At 36.4% G+C, this 14801-nt stretch overlaps 1 protein-coding gene across 11 annotated transcripts in view; it reads left to right on the top strand.

Moving 5' to 3' along the window:
- Positions 1–14801, top strand: part of PEAK1 (pseudopodium enriched atypical kinase 1) — a 306788-nt gene that overhangs the window by 39653 nt on the left and 252334 nt on the right. For all 11 annotated transcript variants that reach the window (XR_007128693.1, XM_047737419.1, XM_047737416.1 and 8 more), the window contains exon 2: positions 5752–5815. The gene's annotated coding sequence lies outside the window, so the exon portion shown is untranslated. The remainder of the gene's footprint in view (positions 1–5751; positions 5816–14801) is intronic.

Below are 14801 nucleotides of genomic sequence, written 5' to 3'. Positions count from 1 at the left end.
ACGGTCAGGAGCGAGTGTGGGGACCCCTTCAAGGTTTTATTTGTATATGCTTGAATGATTCAATTCAGAGCCATCTAAATATAGCAAACTGACAACAGTGAAATGATGTATCTTCTGATACTTGTGTAATTTAGGGAATACATGTATGGATCTCTCTTCTAATTTCTGAGAGCTCTTGAAATACGTCAAGTATTTATAGTGGTGTAAGTTCTGCTTTTATTGCCAGAGTTGATGACTCACACCTTTGAAATATAATGAAGTCACATGGACAGCAGAGAAAATATTTTCTCTGTGACTACTCAACTCAATGAATGATTTGAAGGTATCAACTGTGTGCCAGGAATTGTGTGGAATACAAAGGTGAAAGAAAACTGGGATTTTTCTGGGTATCAAATTATGTGATTTTTCTTCTTCAAGTTATATTTGGTAAAAATGATTGTCTTGATGGGTGTATTGTGTGTGTGTGTGTGTAGTGTTGCAACAAAGGGTGCAATAAAGGTTTGACTTACTTGTGAGCAGTTTGCTACAAAGATGGTTTTGAAATATGGCTTAAGTGTTTGGTTGGCTTCATTTTTACAACATTTTTCAGTTAATGTTATTTATTTTCTGTCTACTTTTTGTTACTCTGTATAGTTAGAAAAGAGGAGTACTTTAAGTGAAATGTATATTATATCCCAATATTAATTCCACAAGCATTTAGAGAGCATCTACTAGGCCCTAGGCATGGAGTGAACAGAATAGCAGAGGTTGGCATTCATAGAATAAAATTGCTCAGTATAAAGGGAACCAAAATAATCAAAAAGTAAAAACTTCCAGCCCTTTTGGTGTGGTTAATTTTGTGAAAATAACAGATTCAGCCTTAAATGCACAGGATTTATATTTGGTTTTGCAGAGTTTTGCTGTTGTTCACAAAAGTTATCTGAAAACTTAAGCAAGGCATGGACTGTCTACTTTGAGTACTGATTACCTTAGCCAGCATATTTCCGTCTATGGTTTTGGTAACCTATTCCATATCATGGGTGGCCCAACTACTAGGGAAACAAAAAGACAGTGAGTATCCCTGCCATCATACATTGTCCGTTTTGTACCTTTATTCATTCTACTTCCTAGAACACCACCTTTTCCTCTCTCTGTCCTTTAAAGTCATTTTTTTTTTTTTATTAAAGTTTGGAATCTTGTGGATATTCATTTATCTCGCTGCCAGAATTTAATGGTTTCTAGATGTAGTCTCTGTTTTATTTTATAGAATTGGATCTCGTAGGCAACTCTCTTATTATATTCACAATTCCCCACATTGTCTAATTTTAAGGTACTTGCAAGTATAAAACCATTGCTATAGGATAGGTGTTTAGCTTTTATAACTTAAATTTAATATCCAATTAATATAATATAAGCAAGTGCTTGCTCCCTGCACCATTATGATCTTACTCTGTGATCCAAAGTTTTTTTTTTAAATGATTGTAAATTATATGTAACATAGAATTTACCATCTTAGCCATTTTAAAGTGCGTAGTTAATTGGGGTTGTGTATAATCACAATGTTGTGCAACCAATCTCAAAAGCTTTTTTTTTTTTTTTTTTTTAAGTGTCTATTAACATCTTATTCAGAGACTTTCCCAAAGGCTTAACCTGAACATTTCCCTCAGAGGTTACATTTTACCAGGAATTTCTATTGGGGGTTATTTATCTTTTACTTTTTCGTGTATCTGAGCTGTGTTTCCTATTGGATTGTAAGCTTTCTGAGGGTGTTTTGAATTGGGCATGAAGAATGATAGGAATTTGGGTCGGTGGAGAAGGGAAGAGCTGCCCCTAGGAGAGAAACTGTATAAACCTACGTCCTCAGGACCAAAAGAACAAGGTACTTTTTTCAGGTATGTTAAGTAGACTCATTTGCTTATTTTGCTTACATGAGTAGAGTAGAAGGAGATGAAGCTGAGAAAATAGGAAGTGACCCTTGATGTTGAGTTGGTCAGATATGAAGATTATCAGTGTCTCACTTTGGTCAGTTGATTATTCTCAGGTAGGAAGGGCTCAGTGGAGAGTTGGAGGAGAGTGGACTTACCTTTCTTTTATTCTCAGATTACCCCACTAGAAGAAAAGGGGGCCAATGTTGTGATAGGATGTAAAGCACATTGGGTTCAGGAGACAGTAGACCTGGAAGATTGTCATTTCTGGGCTTTAAGTTAACCTTCTTTGTAACATGATGAAGAGGAAGGATGGTCTTAGCTGCCTTCCGGTTCTAATATACTGTGATGCCATGGCACACTTTAAATCTCTGGGTTAGAGCTGCCACTAAGACCTGTTTCACCCATTTATGAATTGTTTAGTTCAGAGGGCTGCAAACTTTTTCTGTAAAGGGTGAGATAGTAAACGTTTTAAGTTTTGTGACTACTGTCTCTGTTGCATATTATTTTTTGTTTTTTTTTTTCACAACATTTAAAAAAATGTGAAAACCATTCTTAGCTCAAGGGGCAGACAAAACAGGCATGGCTGGTTTTGGCCTCCAGGCTGTAGGTTGACTCTTTAGTTGACTGGGGACAGTTACTAGTTAAGGTTTCTAGAATTTAGAAATCAAGACCAGCTTTGTGATAGTGTTTTCCATCCATTTTTATGGACTACTTATAGGTCATTTTTTTCTAAGAGTCAGGAAACTAATGTATATTAAGAATTCTCCATCTTTTTTTTTTATAGTCTAAATAATCTTGTGTCTCAGATTATGTCCTTTATTTCTAAGTGCTTGAAAACTCATCTTTATTGTTTGTATTCTGATTAACACACATATATTTCCTGTGTTATATCCTTAATTTCTAAGGCTATTTTACTCATATTTACTAGCTATTCTCTGATAAACACATGTTGTTCTAGTACTCTTAATTGTTACTAGTAAAAATAATGTAATTTATTTGTATCTTATTTTAAACTATGAACAATTTAATACATTTTGGATACAATATATAATAAGTTCAAACATCAGACCTGAGAAAGCAACAAATTATACAATTGTAATTTAAGCAGTGATTTAATCTCTATGTCCATTGCTTGAAAGTCATTTCTGGATTAGACTCTCCTATATGTTCTCGCCAGTGTTTTGCTTCTTATGTGTTGCTCCCTACAATACAGTGGGTATCTCAGGTCTTCTTATCATGAGAAGTTAGTGCAGTTTTTGATTTTTATGTTTGTTTTTATTTTATGTTTTTTATGCCCAGCACGGAACCTGATGTGGGGCTTGATCTCACAACCCTGAGATCCTGACCTGAGCCAAAATCAAGAGTCAGATGCTTAACTGACTGAGCCACCCAGGGGCCCCTAGTTTTTGATTTTTAACTACTCTCCCCACTGTCTTGAATTTCTGTGCTTCCTGCTAAAACAAATATTTCCTGTGTTATTATCATTTCTTGTTGAATAAAACTTGTTTGTTATATGTCTTGGCTGTTTCTGTCTGATTAACGTAATACTTTTTGTTCTCTTTGCTTAATGCTTTGTCTTCATTGTCACATTTTTTTCTTTCTAGATTTCACTTATATTTTTCTACAGTTTCTTAGTTGAAGTTTTAGACACTTTAGCCATTTTTATAGCTGTAAAAACCTTTAATCCTTTAAGTAAATGCTCAGAACTCATGAAATTTTAATGGTGGTTACCAAGGCATATAATCTTATAAACACATTCATATAATCCAGAGCAATGAATTCAAAACAACTGATACATGTTCATGTTATAGATGATAAATGTTCAGTTGTAGGAATTTTAAGCTTATTTTCAGAAAGATTAGGTCAACAAATAATCACTAATGCAGATGGTTCTTAGAAATAATCGTGACCTACCTCTTTTATATGCCAATGTAAGGATTATTTTTAAAAGGTGTGGTTTATAGATTGTCAGTGCTTCTACTGACTACAGTGACACTTGAAAGGCAGGTCTCACTGAACTTTGGGGAAACAGACCCAGTGCAGAAGCATACCTCTGCTGTGTGGGCTGCTGTTTGTACGTGGAGGCCTGCAATAAATACTGAAAGAATAAATTAATAAAACACCAAACGCATTCTAGGATCAAGCTCTGGTTCTCAGTAAAATAGTATTAAACATAAAGTTTCTCTTAAGCCCCTTTACAATCATTTCTTTCACATGACCTTCAGCTCCTATAGCAACTGATCTGCTTTCTGTCTATAGTTTATACATACACAGAAAAATTGAGCAGACAGTACATAAAGTTCCCATGTGTGCCTTTCACACAGTTTCCCCTATAAAGTCCTTAAGCATTTTTGATATTTAATTTTAATTATTTCTTATTCTGATTTATTAACTAATCATTTGGACATTTAGTTATTTCCATTTCTTTGCAGTCATAAATGAGCTATGGTCTAAGTCTGGATTTTTTATTATTTAGGACAGATTTCTGGAAGAGAAGTTACTAGGTAAGAGGGTTTGAACTTTTTAAAGCTCTTGTGTATTGCTTTCCAGAAAGAGTTTACCAGTTTATACTACCATGAGCAGTGTGCAAAGATGCCCATTATATTGCGTTATTATATTATTATAATATCTATTATGTTACATTACATTGTCATTTGCAGCTCTCAGTATAGTTTAGAATATGCTATAGTAACAAATAATCCCCCAAATCTCATGGTTTAATGCAACAGGTTTTATTTTTTACAACAGAGGTCATGTTACATGTTGAACACATATCAGCAGGTGGTATTCTCTCTTGGAGTTACTTAGTGAATCATCCTGATCAAAGCTCCTTTTGTTACTTGTTTTCGTAATTACTGTAGTGGGTAGGTCTTCTGGTTGTGTACTGGTTCCTAAAGCTTATTCCTGCTGATGTTTCATATCATGTTTACGTACACCTTAGTGACTAAAGCAAGTCAATGTAGCCACACCCAACTTGAAACAAGGGCAGTGAAGTGCAATCCTACTGTGAGTCTGGGAAGGAGGAGAACTGGGATAGCACTACACTTGATCTTAGCCAAAAGGCCAAGAAGCTATTGGGATAGCAGTAATGACTAACATCTTAAAAAACAACTCTAATTTCACTGATGGAAAATGACATCTCATTTTAATTAGATTTTCTTTGCCGATGTAGATAAACATTTTCATAGTTTTTTCACCAGTTTTATTTAACATTTCCTTTTATTTAAGCTTTATAAAATATACTCTTGGTTTACTTTTATATTTCCAGATTTTTATATTCTGTTTTTTTGTAAGGATGGGAAGCCGTGATGGTGGGATTATTATAGGGAGTACAGACTTTTAGAAAATGCCTTTTCTTTTGAAGACTTGAACTGGTGAAAGGAAAATGTCTTTCTTGGATTGATCTTCCCCTCATACCCCTAGCCCCATTAGTATAGTATAAATTTTGTTAAGTGTAATTAAAGGCAATACAGGGACACCTAGGTGGCTCAGCTGGTTAAGTGTCTGCCTTTGGCTCAGGTCATTGTCCTAGGGTATTGGGATAGAGCCCCACATCAGTCTCCTTTCTCATCAGGGAGCCTGCTTGTGTTCTCTCTCTCTCCGACAATCAATAAATAAAATCTTAAAGAAAAAAAAAAGACAATAGAGGGTCTGGCAGAATTAAGATTCTTGACGTTCTATAGATTTGTAAGACACAAACACAAAAATTTAGTGAGTAGATGATCAAGGTAGGGTTCTACTGAAAAAATTAAGTTCCCTTCTCAGATTTAGTTATATTGACCATGTCTTTTTTTCTTCTTTTCCTTCTCTCTCTCTCTCTTTTTTTTTTTTTTTTTCAATTCAGGTATCTGCCTGAACTGGAACTCATGCTGTAGACATTTCTTTGTGGATTCATCTAAAAATCTGAGGTGAGATATTCTTTTAATGCATTTGCCTTATAAGATATATTTTATAATGAGAAAGAATTATTTTTGAAATATTTAAGGCAGTGCCAACTGTTTTTTCCTATGAGAGTTTAATGGATAAATATTATTTATTACAAAGTTTACATATATAGCATGCTTATTTTTAGTTTGTAGGACATTTGATTGAAGGAAATGGAGCTGGTTCTGATGGTTAGAGTAGTTTTGAGTGAATTTTTCCATGTAATTCCAAAGGAATTTTTCTTTTATACTTTTATATTTTAAGACAGAGTTCACACTGCTAGTCTGACACACATTTGAGAATGATATTGGCATTATAATCTGATATTCCTGAAGACAGATCCTTAATTTGTTAAGTCATCAATTTCAACAGCTGATAACTATTTTAATAAGTCAGTTATTAGGAATTTTCTACCACTCTATTCTCCTGGACTTGATTATGTTCTGTAGTTCCCTCAGTCTGGGGGGCTTATAAAATAAGAACATATCCTTTAGTATGTTAGTAGTTGGTTTCTATAGAAAGTTTCCAGAATAGCATTTTACTCTAAAGATAGGCTCATAGCCCTTTTCCTTTTCTGGCAAGTCTGGGCTCCACTTCTCTTCATCTTTTAATTTTTTAAGCAACCATTCTGTCATCTGGTCTTTCCACCTAGAATCCAGCTACTCTCTAAGCCATTCTTGTCACAGTCATGAGATTGCTTTTTCTAAAAGATGATTGTTGTCATGTCAGTCTGAAACTCAGAATCCTTCAGTACATTTACATTGCTTAAAGGATATTTTACAAACTCCTTTATAGAGCAGTATAATCTCCTTACCTAGTTTTCCATCTCACTAGTGCTCTAGGAATGTTATGAACTATCATTTTTAAAAAAAACATTATTGAGGAATAATTTACATACCTTAAAATTCACCCATTTATTTAAAGTGTACAATTCATTGTCATTTTTTTTTTTAATTGTAGTTACGGAGTTGTATAGCTGTCACCACAATCTAATTTTAGAATATTTTCATCACCGCAGGAGCGCCTGGGTGGCTCAGTTGGTTGGGCATCCAGCTCTTGATCTCCGCTCAGGTCTTGATCTCCACTCCAGTTTTGATCTCAGTGTCTTGGGTTCAGGGCCCAGGATGGGCTTTGTGCTGGGTGAGCTTACTTTAAAAAAAAAATTTTTTTTTAATTGAATATTTTCCTCACTCCGAAGAGACACTGGTACTTATTAGCAGTCACCACTCATTCCTCCCTCTACTCAATTCCTGTCAGGTACTCATCTACTTTCTGTCTCTATAGATCTGCCTCTTCTGGATAGTCTATGTAAATGAAATTGTACATACAATATGCAATCATTTGTGACTTATTTTTTCTACTTAGCATAAAGTTTTCAAGGTTCGACCATGTTTTTGGATGAATCAATACTTCATTCCTTTTCATGGCTGAGTGATATTCCATTTTAAGTGTCCGGTCAGGTGACCTAGCAATAGAGAAACCTGAACTTCCAGGTGTCAGGGTAGCTAATCAAAAACAGTGATCCAAAATGAAAGTAACAGTTGAGACTTTATTCACTTATTGAGATAGAATAAGCAAGAGGCTAAATCTCGGAAAGTGCAGGTGTCCCACTCAGGTGGATCTGCATAGAGATGGGATGGGAGGTGGCTCGTTTCACTGCAGAGGGAATGCCAGACAGGAGGTTCCTGCATTTTTATGGACCCAGGGCTGGTTCAAGAGTGAGGTGGAAGGGCTTGGAATTGAAAAGCACAGAGTCAGAGTAGAGAAAAAGTGTCTTCTGTGTTTCCTCCCTAATGAAAAGGCCACAGATAGACAGACTCCTGAATGAAGTCTAGGGCCTGGGTTGGGAATGTAGCCATGCTTAAGAACATGGTCAGCCAGGGGAGCCCGAATTCCTGGCTACAGCTCTCTTCAGAGACTGCAGTGCGCTGGCTGTGTACCCAGTACCGTGTGGGTAAGACGGCTTTCCCCTGTGAGGCCTGCCAGGTAAGGCCTTTGTAATTGCTTATGGTCAGGCTGGAAAATTACACACAGAGATTTTAATTTTTTGGTCAGGAGCCAGACTCCTCAGTATAGATAGACAGACAGATAGATAGATAGATACACAGCATATTTTACTTATCCATTCATCAATTGGTGGACATTTGGGTTATCCCCCCCCCAATTTTGGCTATTCTTTTTGCTATGAATTTCTGTGTGTAAGTTTTTGTGTGCATATGGTTGCATGTCTTTTAGGTATATATCTAAAAGTGTAACTTGCTGGGTCATTTGGTAACTCCACGTTTAACAATTTGTGGAACTGTCAAATGGTTTTCCAAAAGACTGTATCATTTTACATTCCTACCAGCAATGTTTGAGGATTCCAGGTTTATCATGTCCTCACCTACATTTGTTACTATCTCTCTCTCTCTCTTTTTAAGTTTTAGCCATTATAGTGAATGGGAAGTTGTATCTCATTGTGGTTTTGATTTATGTTTCCTTAATGAATAATGATATTGAATAGCTTTTCATGTGCTAATTGGCCATTTATATATCTTTTTTAGAGAAATATCTATTTGAATCCTTTGCCCACTTAAAAATTATGTTGTTTACCCTTTTATTGTAAGAGTTTTTTAGATATTCTGGATACAAGTCACTTATAAAATACGTGATTTACAAGTATTTTCTCCCATTCTGCGAACTGTCTTTTTACTTTCTTGATATTGTCTTTTGAAGAATAAATGTTTTTAATTTTTATCTATCTTCCTTTTGTTGTTTGTGCTTTGGGTGTTATATCTAAGAAACCATTGCCTGATCTAAGTTCATGAAGATTTACTCATATTTTCTTCTAAATATGAGCTCTTAAATATAGGTCTGTGATCCATTTTGAGTTAATTTTTTGGGGGGTGGGTGGGTAGAGGGAAGATAGAGAGAGAGAGAGAGAATCTCAAGCAGATTCCAGACTTCATGCCTATTGTGAAGCCTGATGTGGGACTCAATCTCATGACTCTCATATGACCCACATATGACCTGTGCTGAGAGCGAGTCATGCTTAACCAACTGAGCTACCCAAGTTGAGTTAATTTTTGAGTTAATTTTTGTGTTAAATTTTTTTTAGTTAATTTTTGTGTATGGTTTGAGGTAGAGGGTTCAGATATCCAGTTGTCACAGACCATTGAATTATCTTGGACCCTTGAAGAATAATATTTGCTGTAAATGTAAGGTTAGGTTTCTGGACTTTCAGTTCTATTCCAGTGATTTATAGATTTCTCCTTATGCCAGGAAGTTTTAAAATCATGAAATATGAGTTCTCCAACTTTGTGCTTCCTATTGAAGATTATTTTGGCTCTTCTGGATCCCTTACATTTCCATATGAATTCTAGGATTAGCCTGTCAATTTCTACCAAAAAAAATCCAGCTGGATTTTGATGGGGATTGTTTTGAATTTGTATTATGAATCTGTAAATCAGGTTGGAGATTTTATAATAGTGTGTTCTCCAGTCTGTGAACATGGAGGTCTTTCCATTTATTATGTGTTAATTTCTTGTAATGATGTTTTATAGTTTTTAATGTATGTCTCCTACTTTTGCTAAATTTGTTCTTAAGCCCTTTAGTTTTTGGATACTATTGTAATGAAATTGTTTTCTTTCATTTTTGAATTGTTCATTGCTAGTGTATGGAAATATAATTGATTTTTGTATCATGCAACCTCACTGAACTGTTAGTTCAACCAGTGGTTCTAATTGTTGTTAATATATTACTATGAAGTTTTAATATATAAAATATATAAGATATATTTTATATTTATATATTTTATATATTAAATATATTTATATTTTACATATATAAAATTAATTATATATAATTATGTATATAATTATATACAAAATCATGTCATCTACAAATAGTGATAGTTTTATTTTCTTCCATTCAAATCTGGATGCATTTTATGTCTTTTTCTTCCTTAAGCATCCTGGCTAAAACCTTCATTTCAATGTTAAATAGAAGTGATTAGAGTGGACATCCTTGACTTGTTCCTTAGGGTGAAAGCTCTCAGTCTTTCAGCATCAAGTGTGATGTTACCTGTGGTTTTTTGGTAACTGTCCTTTATCATGTTGAAGTAGATTCCTTTTATTCCTAGTTTGTTGACTGTTTTTTGCCATGAAGGAGTTAACATTTATTGAGAAATCAATGTAAGCCAGGTCCTGTGCTCAGTGCTTTATTAATAGTATTTAATTTTCATTATAGTCCTGTAAGATAGAGACTTATTTTACCTTTACTCAGCTGGTAAGTGGTAGAATCAGACTGGTTGGTTTCAAAACTTGTGTGCTCAACCATTATCCATCAAATTCCCTATACAGACTATGTTGATTTATACATGTGCCTTTGTCCATGTTGGTTTCCTCCTCCTAAAATGCTCACTCCCTCTCCTTCCCCTTTACAAACCTACCATAACATTTTGTAGCTGTCTCTATCATAGTACTTTTTCACTGTGTTGTGACAGTTTGCATTGATTTCACTCATTTTAGAGTCTTTGCTTGAAGTCAGGGACTTTGTCATACTTGTTTTTGAATCTTCACTGCATAATAGATAGGAAAGAGATGTGTCACAGAAGGGATTTGAGAGTTTCAGGAGGGTGGAAGCAGTCAGCAGTGTCAAGTACAGCAGAGAGATGAAGTAAAATAAGGTTCACAAAATGCCTTACCTATAGGTTTCATCTTAAATGATTTCAGCAAGAGTGTTTTTAAGTTGCAGTGGGGACTGAGCAAGATTGTGGTAGATTTGAGAAATGAATGGGAGATGAAGAGACTGCCTCAGGTAGAGACTGTCCCCACTCATGTGAGAGTTTAACTGTGAAGGGAAGAATGAATTTAGGATCCTGCCTAAAGGGGAATGTAAGCTAATTTTTTTTTAAAAGGGAGGGGCTTGAGCATGCATCTATACAGAGGTGGCAGGAGAAAGGACAAGTTAAGAGCAAGCTTGTAGAAGTAGAGAGAGGACTAATAGAGAGAATAGGCTTTCCTGTAGAGATAGGAGATAGCCTAAGAACACAAGATTTGCCTGGAATGGCCTCTTCCTTCTGAGGAAAGGAGATATCCATGGATATAGTCCAGAGGTAAATATTTGGATGTGAATTAGGAAATATAGGGAGTTCCCCCTTTTCCTGGAGTAGAAAACAAAGTTGTTGGCTTTGGGATATTGTGGTTGTTGATGTTGTGCAAGTAGGCAAGAAGGGTGAGATGTGGAGTTTGAGGGGAGTGATGAAGATTTAGAATATCTGCCGTAAGGCATGGGAGAGATTGTTTACAAGAAGCATGAACATTGTTTGAGGCCCTCTTTCTCCTCTGTCTCCATGGAAATTGCCAAAGCAACTATATAGTCAGAAACAATCCAGAGGGTACAAAAGGATTTACAGTGAAAAGTAACTCTTCCCTTCACTTTTGATCCCCTGTTGCTATTTTCAGAAGGAAGTACCATTTATAATTTATTTACTTTCAGATTGTTTTTACAAATATATGTATAAATATATATGGGATTTATTTTAATCCATGAAAATTTACTGTTTTACTCCTTCCTTTTTCAGTATACTTCTGTATCTTGGATATCTTTCCATATAGTTAGACCTACTTCATTCATGTTTACAGCTGCAGGATACTTTGTATATGAATATTGTTTCAGTTATGTAACCTGCATTTCAATGGATTACAGTGTTTACTCCCATATAAGTCATGTTGAATGAATAAATTCTACCTTTAAATAGTAGAAAATCATCATAATACCTTAATTCTGTGCTTTAATCTTGGATTTATTCTATACATACACATATTGAACAAGCGGATCATAAGTATATACCAAAACTGAGTTGTCTTTAAAATATAAAGATATCTTAAATATTCAAAAGTGAAAACTTATGGTCAATTTATTTCTGGTGTTGAGTGATAAGCATCTTGATTTTAAGGATTTTGTTGACAAATGCATTTACTACATAATCCACACCTGTATAACATGTAAAACATTTTTATGACTCTTTAAGTTCCTTAAGACTCCTTGACAGTCTCTCCTCTTACCAGAGCAAACCACCTTTCTGATTTCTGTCACTATTTTTTTTCCATTTAAATTCTTGTTTTTTATTTAGCTTTATGGAGATATAATTTCATATAACATTCTATAAGTTTTAAAGTATACAATGTGATAATTTGATACAGGTTTGTGTTGTAAAATGGTTACCACAATAAGGTTAGTTAACACATTCATTATTTAACATAGCTTTGTGTGTGAGGTGGTAAGAGGTGGGGGGACTATTAATATCTACTCTCTTAGCAACTTCCATGCCTACAACACAGTATTGTTAAATTACTATTAATTTAGTTGCTGTGCTATATGTTTGATTGCCATAACTTACTCATCTTTTAACTGGAAGTTTATTAATATTTTTAGTGATTACATTCTTTAAAAAATTATTTATTTATTTATTATTATTTTTTTTAATTAACATATACTGTATTATTTGTTTCAGGGGTACAGGTGTGTGAATCATCAGTCTTACACAATTCACAGCACTCACCATAGCACGTACCCTTCCCATTGTCCATCACCAAGCCGCCCTATACCTTCTCACCTCCCCCCCTGCAACCCCCAACCCAAGCAGCCCTCAGTTTGTTTCCTGAGTTTAGAAGTCTCTCCTGATTTGTCTCTTTCTCTGGTTTCATCTTATTTCATTTTTTCCTCCCTTCCCCTATGATCCTCCTTGTCTTGTTTCTCAAATTCCTCATATCAGTGAGATCAAATGATAATTGTCTTTCTTGGGTTGCCTTATTTTGCTCAGCATAATACCCTCTAGTTCCATCCACGTCATTGCAAATGGCAGTATTTCAATTTATTTATTTATTTATTTATTTGTTTATTTATTTATTTGACAGAGATTACAAGTAGGCAGAGAGGCAGGCAGAGAGAGAGGAGGAAGCAGGCTCCCCGCTGAGCAGAGAGCCCTATGCGGGGCTCAATCCCAGGACCCTGAGATCATGACCTGAGCCGAAGGCAGAGGCTTTAACCCACTGAGCCACCCAGGTGCCCCAAGATTTCAATTTTTGATGGCTGCATAATATTCCAGTGTGTGTGTGTGTGTGTGTGTGTGTGTGTGTGTGTGTGTGTGTGTGTGTATACCACATCTTCTTTATCCATTGATGTGTTGATGTACATCTAGGCTCTTTCCATAGTTTGGCTATTGTGGACATTGCTGCTATAGACATTGGGGTGCACATGCCCCATCGGATCACTACATTTGTCTCTTTAGGGTAAATACCCAGTAGTGCAATTGCTGGGTTGTAGGGTAGCTCTATTGTCAACTTTTTGAGGAACCTCCATACTGTTTTCCAGAGTGGCTGCAGCAGCTTGCATTCCCACCAACAGTGTAGGAGGGTTCCCCTTTCTCCTTATCCTCACCAACATCTGTGCACCACCCTTGCTAGGGACAAGGCTAAGTAATCTGCTCGGTTTTGCTGTCGGTAGCTTTTGTTCCCTGAAAGCTATCCTTACAGCTTTGGAGGAGATGAATGGAAATGGTAGCCTCCCAGTCTTAGATCTGGAGGACCCGAGAGCTCAGGGCCCCACTCCTCAGTGCACCCTCAGAGAAAAGCAATCAATCTCTCCCGTCTCCTTGGTCTCCGGCTGCACTCCGAAATATGGCTGCACTCCGAGCTCACAAATGCTGTGACCGAGCATTTCTGTCTCTGGTGCACAACCCTGTTTGGAGTCTCCAAACCTAGCAGCTTCCTGCAGTGTGCTGCTGTTTTGCTCCTCCCAGGGAAGGAAGGGGAGTCTCCCCGAATCTGCTGCTTATTGGGTCCCTACTCGAAGAGTAGTGGTCCGACTGTGCCAAGGATCACTGTTTAAGGCAGCCCCGAGCTGCGAGCTCACTCCTCAGCTCCGTCTCTGCAGCCAACTTCCCCGCTCTGATACCTGGGAGCTTTGCCGCACTCAGACACCCTTGGTCTTCCTGTGACATTGAGGGTCCTGAGATCACACTGTCCCAGCAAGGGTTCCACCCTCCACCCCCTTTCTCCTTAGCCACTGGAGTGACGTCTCTCTGCAGAGCAGACGTCTAATAAAAGTTCAGTTTTGTGCTCCACTGCTCTACCGCTTGCTGGGAGTTGACCCCTCCCCCCTCGGTCTATCTTCCCAAATATCTCCTTGGATTCACTTCTCCGCATATCCTACCTTCCAGAAAGTGGTTGCTTTTATGTTCATAGAATTGCTGCCATTCTTCTCTTCGATCTCCTGTTGAGTTTGTAGGTGTTCAGAATGGTTTGATAACCAACTAGCCGAATTTCTGGGACCAGATGAAATTTAGGTCTCCTACTCCTCTGCCATCTTACTCCTCCCACCTGTCACTTTATTTTTTTAAAGAAATTCGTCTGTTCTCACCTTACCAACTTCTTTCTTCCCATTCTCTTTTTTAATGTCTTTTTTAAAAAGTTGCAAAAGATAACAAATTGATCATCTTAACCATCTTTCAGTATACAGTTCAGTGGTATTAAGCACTTTAAGAATGTTGTGCATTTGTCACCAACATCCATCCCCATAATTCTTTTTCATCTTTAAAATGAACTCTACATGCAGTAAACAATAAATCCCCATTTTCATCTTCCCCCAGTCCCTGGCAGGTATCAGAACTACTTTCTGTTTTTATGATTTACATTTCTCTCAGTACCTCATGTGGTCGGAATCATACAGTATTTGTCTTTGTAAGTGGCTTTTTTCATTTAGCATCATGTCCTCAAGATTCATCCATGTTGTAGCAAATGGAACAATATTCTTCCTTTTTGAGGTTGAATGATATTCCATTGTACGTTTATACCACATTTTGCTAATACATTCATCTGTCAATTGATAATTGGTTGCTTCCATGTTTTGGCTATTGTGAAGAATACTCCTGTGAGTGGAGTGTACAAATATCTTTTTGGGACCCTCTTTTCATTTCTTTTGGGTATA

This window comes from Lutra lutra, chromosome 7 (genome assembly GCF_902655055.1).
Source record: "Lutra lutra chromosome 7, mLutLut1.2, whole genome shotgun sequence".
Lineage (NCBI taxonomy): Eukaryota > Metazoa > Chordata > Mammalia > Carnivora > Mustelidae > Lutra > Lutra lutra.
The sequence above is the reverse complement of the archived record's forward strand: the minus strand, read 5'-3'. Positions and strand labels throughout refer to the sequence as shown.